The sequence below is a fragment of the Copadichromis virginalis genome, linkage group LG10 (genome assembly GCF_057382275.1).
Source record: "Copadichromis virginalis isolate Kocher_CV1m ecotype Utaka linkage group LG10, C_Virginalis_male_GT1.1, whole genome shotgun sequence".
Classification (NCBI taxonomy): Eukaryota; Metazoa; Chordata; class Actinopteri; order Cichliformes; family Cichlidae; genus Copadichromis; species Copadichromis virginalis.
In genome coordinates, this window is record NC_140627.1 from 32,245,208 (window position 1) to 32,260,125 (window position 14,918).

The 14,918-nt window shown below is 42.5% G+C and overlaps 1 protein-coding gene across 2 annotated transcripts in view; it reads left to right on the forward strand.

Annotated features, from left to right (window-relative positions):
- sgcd (sarcoglycan, delta (dystrophin-associated glycoprotein)) overlaps positions 1–14,918 on the forward strand; it is a 431,268-nt gene that overhangs the window by 300,822 nt on the left and 115,528 nt on the right. The gene's annotated exons all lie outside the window — the stretch shown is intronic.

Sequence of the window (14,918 nt, forward strand, 5' to 3'; positions counted from 1 at the left end):
CCAGACCAAGATGGCTCCAGTGGAAATGCTAATCTCAAAGCCTCAAAACAGGACTTCTAAAAACCATTAACTGCATCCCTACACTGTTAACTAACCTACCATTAACTAACCACAAAGCTGGAAGCTTGCTAAAAAGCTAGTAACTGTGAATGCCAGTCTCAATCTAAGCAGGCGCCGTAATGATGGCTTGAATGAGACAACGTTCACCTCATTAATGTTTTGGACTTCTTTCAGCTTGGTTTGCTGACGTCCCTCTCAGTCACAGCAGTCTAAAGGCATTTTCATATGCCTTTAGACACTTTTTGTAAAACAAACAAAAAAAACGTAAAAAACAAAACAAAAAAACAACTCGTTTAGTAAAAGCCTTAAGCCAAGGTTTGAGCCAAAATAAACCATTTGGTAACACAAGTCACATTTTTAGGCTGCCCGGGTAATTGTACTGTGTTAACAGGAAATTACATATCAAATAAATCACTGAGGTGGTGCAAAATTGCACCTTATCTCACAAACGAAGCCAACACAAAGTTAATGTTTGCAGAGACCCAACTCCAGGGACTTGACTCCTCGCTGTGTTATCTTAGATTCACACTTCCTGTTGTGCAATATGCTTCACAGGTAATGATCAGATTTACAAATGCCTATTTTGGATGCTTCACAAGGAGCACATTTTAATGAAGAACTTAAAAAAAAGCTTCCAGAACATCAACAAATTCTTTGACTCCTGGAGATCTGTGATTGTATTGATTAATGTCTCGTTTCATTGATGGCGATGGAAGATGGAAAGCAAAGAGAGATCTTACAAGGTAGGAGAAGATACTAAGAAGGACAGGAGAGAAAAAAGGTGCGAGATTATAAACAAGAGTAAGTAAGTGAGTCATAAAGAGGTGTAAAGAAGTGCTGAAGAGGAGCAGAGGAAGTAGGAAGGTCAGGGTTTCTTTGAAGTGGTGTGAATCCCAGAGGAGCGTAAGAGCTCTGTTTTTTAATGGGGGGGGATTGTTTCACTGCTGGGTTTCATTTAGTTCTCGTTGTTAGACATTTTTTAAACATCTAAAAGGACGTGTAAGCAAATCTGAATTAACAAGCAAAACTGTCGTCCAGTATTTAAGGAGAAAAGAGCTCTCGATACAGCAGCAAGGCAATTAATACCTATAATGCAGTTTGCTGTCCCACTGTCAATCAGTATTGCGGATTGATGACTTTAAAGTCTATGCGATGTAAAGGATCCAGCACTGCAGACCCTCACCCTTTGCTTCTTTTACGTCATAGTTTTAGTTTTCGTGTTAGCTCAGCAGTTGAGTCTCAGCGGTCTGGTTTCCAGTCAACCCTCCATCACATTCTCGTACTTACAGGTGATGATTTATGCCTCGGCTGTTTGGTGTTCAATTTCTTTGATGACCTTTCTGAACAGGAGTTCAGGAATAGTTTGGAAATTGGATCTTTAGGGCAGGTTTTGGAGACTGACAGTGAAAAAACCAGACAGGCAGTCCCTTCCGTTAAGCTGCTCTTACACCAGCTGAAGTCCTTATATCAATCCAATGTAAATTTAACCTGGATGCATGCCGCCCGCGGAATCAGCACCTATGCTGACACTTGGTCTGGATCCATTTGCATCACTTCGGTGTCATTTTACAGGGGAAACCAGTAAATTCCACAGGAAAGGGTCCTATGCTGACGTTGTTACTGTATCCCGATGCGTAACCATTTTTCCCTAATCCTATTCCCAATGTTTTGTGACAGGGACAAAAATGGGGGTTGTGCATAGCTGTTGATGACTTTTTTTCTATTCACGATGGATGAAGAAAAGAAATCTTGGACTGCTTCTGTGATGTCTCACAACGCCCTGACATCACACAATTAAGGTTTGCTTACTTGACCAGTATAAGCTTAGATCACTCAGCCAGTCGAAAAGGTTTTGGGTACAACATAGCAAAGCCAAAGAGGATAGTGTTGCTGGTATACCCGGGGTTACTGTGACATGCTGTAGCTAACCAGTATCATGCACATCACCCCCGCTGACATCGTCCATTTGTTTTCTTTCTTCTGCATATTACTACCTTCTGCATCCTTTTCAGCAACATCTACTCTGCCATCTATTGCTCGCAGAAAAGTCAGGATTTCTCTGTAGTCACCCAATATGACACCGTGACTATGGTACTTGAGCCTGGAATAAACTAAAGCAGTGCCTAAAGCTTACAAAACACCATCAGCAGAGGTTAAATAAAAAACATCTGCCAAAGCACCTGCAAACAACAGGCTTATTTAGTTGCTGTGCTTCAGCAGTAATGCAAATTATGCTGAGAGGTATCTCTTGCATTAAAGCATTTCTGTGTAACTATAAATGTGTGACATGATTCTGTTTTTCTGCAGATGGCTCTGCCTCTCTGGGCCTGGTTCTGCTGGAGATCTCTTCCTTTTAAATGGCACTTCTTTCTTCCCATGCTTGCAAAGTGCTTGTTGGATCGATGGGGCTGTCTTTAGGATTTTAGGGTCTTTATCTTATAACATGAAGCACCTTGAGATGACGATTGCGCTATATAAATACAACTGAACTGAATTCCAACAGCTCCAGGTAGCTCCTTACAGAAAGCAAACTATGAGTCAAGTAAAAAAATGTTGGAAAACTTTGTGCTTGTGCACAGTTTAAAAGCCGTAATGATTATAAATGTGAAACTTTGACAAACTCTGCTATTGTTGGCAGAGAGAGCCTTTAGAGAGACAGATCTTCTCTCTAACTGTTTGATGTGCTCCTGTCACTGCTGCAGTCCTATTTCATGCAGATAAATGCCGTCTCTCTTTTGACCCGCTGTGAAGATCAATATTGACTGATTGGGCTGCTATTATGTCCAGTCTAGCAGTGAGAGCTGCTCGGTCTTTCTGCTTCACACATCAGGTGTTCTTGTGAGAAAGAACCTGACTGTCTCAGTCAATGACAAAATGTTCAGGTTCGGGGATATTTTAGATCAAATCAGCTCCATCTGTTACAGTCTCTTCAGAAAAGGTCTATCATGCTGTGAACCTGTCTGAATCTCTTTATGTCCCCTTCCGTCCGCTGTGGTTCGCCTTTACTGTATCCTTTATTTGAAGAGTCATTGTGTTTGACCGAGACAAGCAGCTGCCTTCAGCATCTTCAGCGTATTTTATTTAGTTAAAAGGTTTAAGTTAAATCGAATCACCGTGCTTTTCTATCCAAATAGTGAGTGAAACCAAACACAAAATGCTCTTAAGGCCTCAGGCAACCTCTGGCTGCTAGAGAAAGTGTGTTCCCCAACAGGCTGGTGAGTGGTTGGTGGAATTTACTAACAATTGCTGTGTGAAATCAGTCACAAAGGGGTATATGGTGCATGCAACAAACCACCTCATGATTGCTTAGGTTGCAAACCCATAATTTGAACATGCTGATTTGTCTGCAAACACTAGAAGAACTGTAGAAGTATTTCATAAACTGGAAACGGAGAACATAAAAGTTACCCACACATTTCAAAAGGTTCAAGTTTTAATTTGGCAGGGAATTCAAGCCTGCTCCAAAGTATGCTCGAGAAGCTGAACCCTGAGATGCTCCCCAATGCCACTGGACTGTGAATGTTAGCTTTGAAGCATTTAGGCATCGGAAAAACTGCATTGGAGAATGAGACTTGTCGTGCTTTTCATGCTCCAATAGAGTAGAAAAGCACCAGCCTGTTCATTTTCTGTGCAAAATGCAGGTGACTGCAGCAACCTACAGGTTCACTTAGTGGCTGCCAGCAACCACTCAGGAGGTGCACTATTTCCCTAGCAACCGGTGACTGCCGACTGCTCTCTGGGACTCGGGCCTAAATGAGACTAAATGGAACTGTAGTTACTGGTTTTGTTCTCAGCTCCCATCCTACATACATATGCATATCTTATGAGAGGGTGAGGAGAAAGACGACACAGAAAAGACAAGCAAAAGGACACCCAGTGCGTGTCTGTGACATCAGCAGGTCGCAACAAAACATCAGTATTCGACACCCTTGGAGGATTTTTTTAGGGTAGCAACAACTAAATGGATGGCAGTGTTAATGTCTGCATTCCTGCGTGCGTGTTTTGATAATGTTTTGAGTGCGTGTTTGCTGGTGTTCTATTCATGGACCTTTCTGTGCAGTGCACGTGTATGAGAGAAAGCGAGGACATCTCTCTGTCTGCTGTGTGATGTTGTGTGTATGCATGACTTCGCTTCATTCAGTAAAGCCCCATGAGGCAGAGATCAAAAGGCAGGAGTGGCAGATAGAGCTGACAACTTCCAGTCATACTCGCCTGACTTTTTTCACAAGGCGGATTCGAGGGAGATAACATTGGGGGAGTACGCATACAATTTAACACACAGCATAGTGGACTGAACAGAAGGGAAAGTAGCTGCCAAGATTATTTTCCATGCATAGCCTACACATTTCAGCCATGTGAGAAGAAAACGTATTAAAGAAAAAGTCGTGAAGAATGAGTGGGAAAGGGAGGAGAATAGGCTTGACTTCTCAGTGCTACAAAAGCTGAATACAAGAAGTATTTCCCATCTGTATATTTTTCATTTGAAAATAAATGTATCACTGCCCCGCCACATGGCAGTACAATCCACGGGGACGACAAATATAAATACATGAATACATAAACAGGTGGACAGATTGGTTATTTCTCTACTTTCTTCTCTGCTGGCTTCCTTAAATGTGAATAACAGGTGAAGAAATTGGCCGTCTTCTTCTCAAAATTCCTGCAGACGGCTGAATAAAGAAGATGATAGGCTGCATTAAGCATTGCCAAATCTGTCTTATCTGCTTTTTTATTTTTCTTATTAACCTTTCAGGGAGCAGAGACTGGCGAGCGTTCTTCTAGCCACATTTAGTACTGTGTAGCTGTTTATTTGTCCTCATGTCCTTCACTGAATTTAAACTAAAATAAAGTCTGAATCTTCACTTTGTTAATCATTCGCCACAGTCACATAGGCAGACATATTAGAGTGGAAGGACACAGGACACACTTTAAAAAGAAGGCAACTTTCTTTGCTATTTTTGGTAACATTTGAATAGGCCTACCGGCTGCCGGCTGCCGGCCAGATAAGCATGGCTGCCATGCTTATCTGGCCGCCATGTAGCTGAAGATACTGATATGAACCAATAAATCCGTCTATCCACCCAGTCACTCAAAACCACCAGTTACTGAAAGAACAAACCATGACTTTTCAAGACCTTGACATCTTTACTACTAATGAATCACAGTGCGAAGTATGCTGTGACATTCTTTCCCTTGAATATCGCTCTTAGGTCAACTTTATCTGTCCCAGAGTGAGTAATTATTTCAGCAGCAAAAGGACACTGACTGTAAGATATGAATGATTATCTGAGGCCAAAACAAAAATCTGATTGAATCGTGTTTGGTTGGAAAAGCCGACTTAAGGGTTGCAGGATTTTGCCTTTAAAACAAACACAAAGGGAAATAGTTCAATTTAGGCTGGATTGTTGTCGTATAGACAAAGTCGTTGATGTAACGCATTTGAATGCAGATTGTCTTAAGTCAGAGAGAAGTAGTGAAGCTTTCCTGGGTGTGTATTGGACCAAGATGTTTTCCAGAAGAAGAACTATACTATTAAAGGGGACTTAGTTTGGTTTACCTTCTTTTCTGTCAAGTGTATACTGTTACGATGGTGGACCTTCATATTTAACATGGCAAAAGTTTAAAATGATGAGGTTGGGGTATTGGAGGTTATCCCAAAAGCTCATGCTTTAGTCCACTGAAATAAACACTGTTTTTAGACATTTTTTCTACTCGTCAAAGGAGCTTGCAAAGAAAAGCGTCTGGACTTCTTTAAGTTGCTTGAAGACGTTTCACCTCTCATCCGAGAAGCTTCTTCAGTTCTAAGGTCAAATGGTGGGGAGTCCCAGATTTAAACCTAGTGGGAGTGACCCCCCGCAGAGGGACAAAAGGACCCCCGGATGATCCTCTAATCGCCTGAGCCAAGATGTAAGTGGGCGTTAAGGCGTCTGGGGAGGGAACTCTGGATTATAGATGGCAGAGAGTTGGTGTCGTAAACCTGGGCCATCTGACCTCAGGAATTCGCATGATAAGGTGGGGCCAACGAGCTCACCCGAAACTCTGGCTGATTGGGACCGACACCCAGTTTCACATCTTGGCTCAGGCGATTAGAGGATCATCAGGGGGTCCTTTTGTCCCTCTGTGGGGGGAAACTCCCACTAGGTTTAAATCTGGGACTCCCCACCATTTGACCTTAGAACTGAAGAAGCTTCTCGGATGAGAGGTGAAACGTCTTCAAGTAACTTAAAGAAGTCCAGACGCTTTTCTTTGCAAGCTCCTTTGACTACGATGACCTGGATGACTGAGAACCTTCAGACATTTTTTCTACTCCTGGCTCTGTATGATGTCACAGAGTACAGTTACCCATAATATGGTCATCTCCATTCATTGCACAGAGATCCTTCACACCTGCTGTTCAAACCTTTTGTTTATGAGGGCAGCAACTCAGAGGAAAGCTGCCGGAAAGCGACCAATGATGGAGCTAAAACTTTGAACTATGGATTGTGTAAAGCTAGTGTAGCTCAGACTAAAATATGTGGTTTAAAATGAGGGTGAGTTGGGGTTTTAGAAGAGATAATCCTCTCCAGCGAGTTCTGCATCTACTGTGAAGTGTCCTCCTAGTTAGGTGTGCCCAGAAAACCTCCAAAGGGAGGCACCCGTCCTAACCTGATTGCAAAACCACCTTAACTGGCTTCTTTCAGGATCCTTCTGGATGTCCAATCTCTTCACACTATCCCTAAGACTTAGCTCAGCCCTGATGAATCATCACCTTACCGTGATGGTAAGGTTTGCATGTCCATGGGATCTTGGAAGCAGTGTTGTCCAGGGCACTAGCCCTTAATAGGGTCTTCCATGGCAAAATTGGACCAGAGGACGGATCAGAGAAAGAACGCTTCAGAAAATCTTAATGAAGTGAAGATTTCTGAGCCTTGAGGGGAACTTGAAGGTGAGCATCTCGTGTGCAGGTCTGGATCTGCTGGTTCGTGGGACCCCCCAATTGTGTGGACAGGGATTGAGTCAATTGCAGTCTGAGCTGTGCATGTGGACCTCAGACTGTGGTTGTTTTACCCCATGCTAAACAGGCAGATATTCATACATTAGAAGATGTTGCATTTTCTGAAGGTTATGTTAACCACAGATAGTGTAGATGTAACAGATGTTTGCTTTGTATGTGCTGCAGTCCAACAACCTCTAAACAGAGACTGTAAATGTGGAATTTTTGTCTTTCCAAAAGAAGACTTGCCCTGTAGCATAATCCAGTCTGTCGGAGTAGCATCGTTGTGCCTCCACGACGTCTAGGACAACATACCTGCTGAGAAGAAAATAAGCAAGTGTGTCTCAGAAATGCTGATGCTGAGATCTCTGATGCTGTTCTTAAATGCCCACATTTACTGCAGAGGTTTTCAAGTGCCCATTTTGTGAGGTTAATTAACTCTTCTGTCATATTTCATTAGCCATTAGCCAACTTAGCCGAGCTGTGTCACCAAAATGAGAAGTCAAAGTCTCAAACAAACTTTTTTGTGCAGTGTAAAATGTTCCTATTATAAAGTGTCCATCCATTAGATGTCTTTCCATCCATTGTCACGTTTTTATGGCATTCACCGGTGAAGTGTCGGTACCACTGTCGATGGATCACAATGAGCCGGGCTGCCGCTTTAAGAGATCTTGTGTTTGCTTGTAACCTCATTATTCATCCTGCACTAAAAACATTTTGTGTATGTGTAAATAAACTCTTTATAGACTTCGATAAAAGTTTTATGGTGTTACAGAAGATTATGGATTTCTCTATTAGATGTTCAATAACGTTAAAAGAACCGAAAGCATTAATGTTTTGCTTCTGTACCTGGAGCTGTCCAGATCAGACTTTTTCATGAGTTTGTATAAACCTGAAATGAAAGTATCAGTCAGATTGTCTTGTTTTTGTCTGTCTGTCCCAGTCCCTCCCCCTGTCTGTCTGAGGACATGGAGACCTCCCCTCCCTTTGATGGCATTTGTGCCTTGAAGACAAGGCTATTCAATCTGAGCAACCCTGAGAGTCAATGAAAGTTTGTGCATCGTAAATTTCTACATGGTGCAGATGAGGGCAAGGTTTTTTATTGAAGACTTCTTCGATGGCATCTCGAGCTTCGGGCGCAGCACAAAGACCTCATTTAAACTGTCTCTTCCAAAGAAAGGAAGGAGAGGGGAGGAGACATAGATCAAAGGGAGAGCTTTGTTGGCGCTGCCGCGGCGCTTTGTACTTCAGCTGAGGGGACTACCACGAGGTTGTCGGGGGGGGTAGACTTTGTATTCCTCAGTCTGTCTCTTAACAGATTCATCCAAAATAGGTTGTCTCGCAGTTTTATTGAGTTTCATTTCTTAGTTTTCACCAAACTCTCTTAAATTTGCATGTTTACACAAGTAGTGAAGTTTCTATTTTAAGCTTTTTTGAGGCTGCTTCATTATGATCACTTAACAGGTTCTTAACCTCCTCGTCCCCCACAGTACCGTAATCATTATGCAGAAAAGCAAGCCTCTACCCATCACATGAAACAGATATAATCCAGATTTAATTTGCATGTCTGATTTGATGAATATTTTAATGATATGATTTAATGTTCACTTATAAACATGTTCACTTACTACCTTTCTGGAATTTTCAATCTTTTCCCGCAATTGACTTGTAGTATTTTCTAAAATAAGACCTACTCATCGTCACGTCTGTTTTTGCATTAGCTTCCCACCACTGAGATACCTGACTGACAATCATGGGCTCTGTGTATAGTCGCTTTGATGTTATCTATTGTAACATTTTGGCTGTTGCCATCTTGGTTTTCTGCAGCCAGATTTAGACAAAAGAATGAAGTGCTAGGTTATCAGCTAGCAATCGCAGGCATGGTTAATGATGTGCATCTGCTGACTGCATGGGTGCATCACACAGGTACAAGGTAATCAGTGTTTAGTGGTACAGAGATAAAGTAATGGGATAGCTCTCACCCAAACTGCAGCAAAGACGGTTTTAGTGGGCTGCAGACAAATATTTAATAGAGTGGCGTGCTACGTTATCAGCCTCCTAATCAGGGTGCATCCTGATGACTGCACGGGTCCATCACACAGACACAGAAACCTGCTGCTGTTAGTACAAGCAGAGACAGAGTTCTCCTGCACAACTTCGTCTACTTCCAAGGTGCATGAAGAAGAACGAAATGCCCAAGGAAATTAAAGCTGCAGCCACGCTTGTAGTACAAAGAACAACTTTATTGTTTGACCAACACGTTTTGGTTTGTGGCCTTCATCGGGGTCATCCCATGCATACAATTAACCACAGGACGAGCCGTGATATTTGTCAGATACTTGTACTCAGATTGAATTTTACTTGTTAATGAAAGCAACACTTCAAACAATGCACAACTTCAAGACTTAGTAAGGTTGAAATGTGGGAGTTTATAAGAAAATCATCATCCATACAGACGTTATGAATGTGTTTATTTCTCCTGTCTACATGGATTGTCCCGCTTTTGGAGTCGGCCTTAAAAATGTGGGACCTCGTAATCATCGTTTAGCAGCACTGCAGCGGCACATGATTGCATCTTCCCATTTGGCAGTAAACTGCTGTGGTCGTGGCTGTGACAGTGACCGATCCTCATTTCTGGCTTTGATGAAACTCTGACACAAAGCTGCTCCGAGAACCATAAAAACAATAACCGCTTCCAATTAGCCCGCAGTAATTATTTAATAATCAGCAGATAATTGCACCACTATGATGACTGTCAGTGTGTGTGTGTGTGTGTGTGTGTGTGTGTGTGTGTGTGTGTGTGTGTGTGTGTGTGTGTGCTTTTATCCCTATGGATACTCACCATCACTGCAACGTTTGAAGGTGAAAAGAGTGAGAAAGTGTAAGAGGAAACTGAGCAGGCATTCACTTGGTTGCATGGTGTTAGTGTTGTGAGGAGAAACGCTCAGTGCATCATGGGAATCTCCCAGCAGCCTACACCTATTGCAGTGTAACTCAGGGAGGATTCAGGGTCACCTGATCCAGCCCTAACTATATGCTTTAGCAAAAAGGAAAGTTTGAAGCCTGATCTTAAAAGCCTCCCATTCTACTTTTAAATACTCTAGGAACAAGTAGGCCTGCAGTGCGAGAGCAAAGTGCTCTAATAGGGTGATGTGGAACTATAAGGTCATTAAGATAAGATGGGGCCTGATTATTTAAGACCTTGTATGTGAGGAGCAGGATTTTGAATTTGACTTAACTGGAGTAGCTAATATGAGAGAAACATTCTCTCTCTTTAGCAAATCTAAATATTAAAATAGTTTCCATTTCCTTAACCTTATAAAGCCCTTTGATGAATGCAGAGTAGTTGCACCTAATTGCCCCTAATTAGCCCTACAATGTCATTCCTGCAATCAGAGACTAATCAGGTCAGCAACTGTTGTCCTGCAGAATGTCAGCTTGTGTCAGATTAAACTGCTTCATCTTGCAGCTGTTTTCATATCACCTACTGTGTGCTGCGAATAATACAGCCTTGCTTGTCTGCGTCTGTAAATCCACTGGCCGCGTGGCATCTTGTGTAGAAGCCACCCTCTTCGATGTGTCTCTTATCCAGCACAGCGAGCCTGCAGGCGTGTGTATTCACACGTCAATCACTGTCAGTGTGAAGACCTTGATGGTGCGCTGCCATCGGCCTCGGAGGGCCACGCTATCCATCCCAGATGACGATGAAGTTAATAGGAAATCTATCGGCCTGTGACACTGACAGCCGCAGGCACAGAGAGCAGAGACTGAGTTTCAGAGAAGACTAGCAACACTTTCACCTGTTCCTGCCTGCGCTCTTTATCTTTTAATGAGAGCAAATAGATGCTTTTACGCTGTTTGCAAGGAAATTATTCTTATGTAGGGGAAATGGTGACTTTCATTAAATGTGCTGACAATCTGCCAACAATCCTAAAATTCATATGATGCCCTCACAAACATTCAATCTTTTATGATTTATAATTCAGAAAGTTAATGATTTCTACATTAGCATCAAACTGAGCCTGCAGAGGATGGCAAGAGACATGTGTTTTTCCATTAGGTTCCTTTCTACACTAGTATGGAAAGTTAATATAAAGAGGACTATTTGTTAAAATAAATTACAGAATTACAATGATAGCAGTTAGATCACCCAAAAGTAAGAATCTAAATGTTGTGCTTCTGTGAGTCTGCACAGTATCCTTGTGTCTATGCATAAGCAGCTATTAGAAAGATAACGTTGGCTATAGCGTTATAGCATCTAACAGTAATTTCAAAGTAATAAAAGTTGCATACTGTCAAAATACTTTAGATTAACTAACAGAAATAGAGGCCTAAAGTCTGTTTACTGCAGATCGACAGTATCTGAAAGTTGTGTCCTTAAAAAAAACAGGAAGGAATCCATCAAAGACCCGACACACGACCTGAGAGATGCATTTGACCCTTCAGCTGATCCTATTGTTCCCTGGCCCCCTCGTCAGAAAAAAGGTGTCTGTCAAGAGGCCGTTCTTAAGGAAGGAAAACGCGGTAAAAGAGCTGAGGTTGGACTGGAAATTAGTGGCAACAGGTCTGATGGAGTGATTAAATGTGACATGTGGTTCAAATTGTCATCAGTCTGTGTGGAGAGAGGTACAACAGTGAGCATCTATGGTGGAGGCTCTGCCAACACAAACCATGCAAAACTGCAAAACCAAACACACTGTGCAGTAAAAATATCCCATATGGAATATATATATATAAATCTTATAAAGTTTGTATCTGTCTTGTGTGAAACTTGTATGAAAAGCATACAAGAGTGAAAACAGATATAAGATCCCTTGAAAAATTATATAATGAAACTTGTATGTTTTGGATACTTACTAAAACAATATATGAAAGTAATGAGAAAGTGGCCACTTTCATGAGTAAATCATGTAAGCCTTATATGATTTACTCATGAAAGTGGCTACTTTCACATATAAGTTTTTACTATTTCTTTTCCATATGGGATACCTGGGTAGAAAAACACATCAGTCATGGCCTCCCCACAGTCTGGACCTGAAGTATACTGGACATCATCTTAACAGAAAACAGAACAAAGGAAACATCAAAAGAAGTGTTTGAATGTCCTTCAAGAAGCCTGGAGAACTATTCACAGTTCAGACTGTGCTGATGAATAAATGTGGTCACGCCGACTTTGAAGCTTCTTAGAATTCCTCAAACTCTGTTTTGCCTTACAAACTGTATTTCCATGCATGTTTGCATATTTCAATAAATCTTCCTCGCAAACTACAGGGTGGGCCATTTATATGGATACACCGTAATAACATGGGAATGGTTGGTGATATTAAAGTCCTGTTTGTGGCACATTAGTATATGTGAGGGGGCAAACTCCTCAAGATGGGTGGTGACCATGGTGGCCATTTAGAAGTCGGCCATCTTGGATACAACTTTTGTTTTTTCAATAGGAAGAGGGCCATGTGACACATCAAACTTATTGGTAATGTCACAAGAACAACAATGGTGTGCTTGGTTTCAACGTAACTTTATTCTTTCATGAGTTATTTACAAGTTTCTGACCACTTATAAAATGTGTTCAATGTGCTGCCCATTGTGTTGGATTGTCAATGCAACCCTCTTCTCCCACTCTTCACTCACTGATAGCAACACCGCAGGAGAAATGCCAGCACAGGCATCAAGTATCTGTAGTTTCAGGTGCTGCACATCTCGTATCTTCACACCATAGACAACTGCCTTCAGATGACCCCAAAGATAAAAGTCTAAGGGGGTCAGATCGGGTGGTGGTGGTGCACCATCTTGCTGGAAAAACTCAGGGAACGTGCCAGCTTCAGTGCACAAAGAGGGAAACACATCATCATGTAGCAATTTCAAATATCCAGTGGCCTTGAGGTTTCCACTGATGAAGAATGGACCCACTATCGTTGTGCCCCATATACCACACCAAACCATCACTTTTGTTGTTCCAACAGTCTTGGAGGGATCCATCCAATGTGGGTTAGTGTCAGACCAATAGCGGTGGTTTTGTTTGTTAACTTCACCATTCACATAAAAGTTTGCCTCATCACTGAACAAAATCTTCAGCGTGAACTGAGGGTCCTGTTCCAATTTTTGTTTTGCCCATTCTGCAAATTCTGTGCGCCGATCTGGGTCGTCCTCGATAAGATGCTGCAGTAGCTGGAGTTTGTAAGGGTGCCATTTGTGAGTAGCTAATATCCGCCGAAGGGATGTTCGACTAATGCCACTCTCCAGTGACATGCGGCGAGTGCTACGCTGTGGGCTCTTGCTGAATGAAGCTAGGACAGCCACTGATGTTTCTTCATCTTGCGTCCACATTTTGGCAAATCCAACACTGAACCAGTTTCACGAAACTTAGCAAGCAGTTTGCTAACTGTAGCATGGGAGATGGGTGGTCTCGTAGGGTGTCTTGCATTGAAATCTGCTGCAATGACCCGGTTACTGCGTTCACCAGATATCAACACGATTTCGATCCGCTCCTCACGTGTTAACCTCTTCGACATGCCAATGGTTGTGAACAAAGAGAAACTTGTAAATAACTCATGAAAAAATAAAGTTACGTTGAAACCAAGCACACCATTGTTTTTCTTGTGACATTACCAATAAGTTTGATGTGTCACATGACCCTCTTCCTATTGAAAAAACAAAAGTTGTATCCAAGATGGCCGACTTCTAAATGGCCACCATGGTCACCACCCATCTTGAGGAGTTTGCCCCCTCACATATACTAAAGTGCCACAAACAGGACTTTAATATCACCAACCATTCCCATGTTATTACGGTGTATCCATATAAATGGCCCACCCTGTATAATGAAACGAGGGGTGATGTGTGTTTGTAAAAGCTTTAAAGGCAGTCACAGCGGAGTGGTTTTAAAAAGCTCTCCTGCCTCCTTCCAGACTGCATTGTGTGGTGTTTTATACCTTAGAGAGCTTTTGTGAACTGCTAAGATTTGGAAAGCAGTGGTTTAAATTGGATGGAATACCCAAACAGAGAGAAAAAGATGGCATTTCAGACTCATCCACATTAGTGTGGACATGAACACTCTGGCTGCTCGTCCCCTTTTTCCCACGTTTATTTCTTTTTCCTCCTCTTGTCTTCGTGTGATCTCCCTCTCCTCCCCTTCTCTCTCCTCTCTCGACTTCACTTCCAGTCAGCATGTTTCACCTCATTTGCGCTCCGGCACATTGCCTCTCCTCACATTCACACTCATTTTCTCTTTACCCTTATCTTGCTCTCTGTGTTTATCTATCTATTTTACCCAGTCTTATCTGTCCCCGACTTTATCAGCCCTCCCTCCTGCACTCCTTTCTTTCATCTTTCATTCTTGGGTTCACTCTCCACCGAACCTCCGCCCCCATCTGCTTTCCCATCCCATTGATGGATGATGTGGCGATGCATCGAGGGCCTCAATCAGAGGAGCGGGGGGTTCACTGCGGAGAGCAATCTCAAAGCCAATTCCACTGATAGCCATCACAGTGTGTAGCTACATGACGCTGCAGCTATCACCTGTGGAACGAGAGAAAGCGAGCGGCCTCAAAGCGATGCTGCGCCAGGCGGTGCTTTGCTCACACTGTAGGACAGAAGGGAAAACTTTTTGTTGTTGTTGTTATCAAATAGATCAATTGGAAAATGTATTAGTTTGGAGTTTGGCCATGTTGGCTTCTGGCAGCCACACGGGGACAACGGAGGCTGATTGAAAGAGCACTCAGTGATGCGGGAGTGTAGAGGGAATGGATTGCAGGAAACACATTGCTGCTGTCCGAAGGTGCTTAAATTTTACTCTCCGAGTGGGCTCCCAGCCGGCCGGAGGGCTCTTTCTTTTGCATTTGAAACATAAGCAGGTTTATGTTGGTTAATAAGACAATAAACA